A 2,388-nucleotide genomic window follows, 5' to 3' on the forward strand; every position below is an offset into this window, starting at 1 on the left:
TTTAGTGAAACCAATGGATAAATGACGTACTAACGTGTTGTTTACACCTTAAAGCAGTATTTTACTGCATGAAAATAAAAATAAATGTAAAAAATATTCCTTTTTTGTATGTTTGAAAGTAAGGCATGATGACGAGCTAATGCGTGGAAAGTGAACTGTTTTGAAAACACATTGAAACTCAATTGTTTTGAAGTTTTTTCAATAAAACACCCATGCAAATTGAAGAAAAGGAATTTTTTTATGATAGTAAAGTGATCTTTGAAAAAAAAATTAGCGAAGATTGACTAAACTAGCAATTGAAAAAATAGGTCCAACCATCATCAGTTTTTGGATAGGTCCAACCATCATCAGTTACCCTAGTTGCATTGCTTTTCAATAACGACCAATGACTGTTTCATTGATAGATGACATTTTTAGAAATATGAATCCTCGGTAGACGTGTTTTTTTTTTAACAAAGGCAAGTGTCACTTGCCTTAGATAATAAAAAACACGTCTACTGAGGATTCATATTACAAGACCAACAATTTAAATGACCTTAACTACATTTTGTAAACAAACCTTGTAAGGCCATTTTCTCGCGAACCGAAGTCCGCAGAGGCAAACCAACATAATGAACAGGTAGGAGAAATTCTCCCTTACCCGATTGTGGTTTAGGTTTGCGAATGAAGATTTCGGTTCGCGAGAAAATTGCCTTACAAGGTTTGTTTACAAAATGGAGTTAAGGCCATTTCAATTGTTGATCTTGATTTCTAAAAATATCATCTATCAATGAAACAGTCATTGGCAATGAGCTGGACTACCTACCTCAATGACCTCTCTGTAGCTCATTGAATCATTGGTAGTTATTGAAAAGCAGTGCAACTATGATCAGTCAATCTAATTGAAACCTTTATTGGCTCTGTTGTCTTGTGAATTTTAGCTATAACGTCCTCTTTTCTTATTTTTATCTCTCAATCTATGGAATCTACACGAAAACTATGTTTTAACGAAATTGCTAGAACAGGATAAGGAATATTATGCCGTAGACTACACATTTCTATATCATATGGGTGGAAAATTCGTAGAACAAATACTTTAAAATTCTTCACTTTTTAAGATATCTGAATGAAACTAAGTAAAACTCCAATAAAATCACTTTGAATAGGCAACCTTTGGTCATAAAGTTGGTAGATAACACATTAAGCTTTGCTATGAAAGTTGTTACAGCAGTTTTCGTTGTTTCAGTCTCGAGATGCAAATATTATAAGCGGTAAATTACCTAAAAAACATAAAATTAACTTGAAGCACCTCTAAATCATCACCGATTTTGTTGAAAATTTGCACAGAAGTTCAAATTAACATGACGAACAGTAATCACGGTTGACCCGGTGCATTCCGAAAAATTCTGTTAAAATTAACAGGTCTAGTGTATTTCTTCTCCAAGGCTAGTTGAACTAAGTTATTTTAAAATACTTGGTTATTTTAATATTAGAGACAATATTAACTCACAAACTCCACACGTCTGATAGTGAAAAATTCTAAAACTATCTTAACTTCATAATTCTTGATTGTCAATCCATCTAAAAAGCCACATTGATGATTGTGACAACACTCAATATTCTAACATAGCGTGAACTAAAATAGGATTTTTTTACGTTGGGATTCGAGTACTGGTACTGATGCTCATACATATGTAACAGTGTCAATCCAGAATTCGACCGAACAAAACTTTCGCCCAAACAAAGTCATTAGAGTTCAACAATCCCACAATCGACGAAACAACAATAAAGTAATTACTGCCCTCATTGCAAAACAAGTCCCAAACTTCTCGGGAAACAATTTATTCATCATTTTCCCTGTGCCGAAATTATTGTCATTAGGCGTACCAAACCTGATACGTGCATGTCGGATAATCGTCACAGCGAATGGCGGCACTCCACTTACCTTTTTGTTTCAGGATATAGCCCTTCTTCCAGAGCCACCAGGCCAGCACGCTCAGCAGCACGATCGCAAACAGGGTTCCAAAGATGGCACCGGCAATGTCACCTCCGCCGTAGCAGGAAGCCCCCGTCTCACTATCCATCTCGAACCACCACGATCAACCACAGCAAACGGACGAAAAAAGACCTTCGCGTGTCGTCGTTTGACGTCCTCCACCGAGCGTGTGTTCCCTTTGTTCCGAGAAGATTCACGGATTCAAAATAACAGAGATTCACTTCGACACGTTTGGATATTTTTTTTTGTTGCTTTACCACTTTGAATTTTCTTTTCCCCTATCGTGTCCACAATAACAAATTTAGTGTTATTCGCTTCTTTTTATGTGCGTTGGGATTTGGGATACAGGTTTTCTTTTTGAAAATAGTTTTCGGTCCCAAGTTATGCAACCATTATCCGTTTCTTTCTCTCTC

This window comes from Ochlerotatus camptorhynchus, unplaced genomic scaffold (assembly GCF_037179485.1).
Source record: "Ochlerotatus camptorhynchus isolate MF236.1 unplaced genomic scaffold, CSIRO-AGI_Acam_v1.1 ptg000416l, whole genome shotgun sequence".
In the NCBI taxonomy this organism is placed as follows: domain Eukaryota; kingdom Metazoa; phylum Arthropoda; class Insecta; order Diptera; family Culicidae; genus Ochlerotatus; species Ochlerotatus camptorhynchus.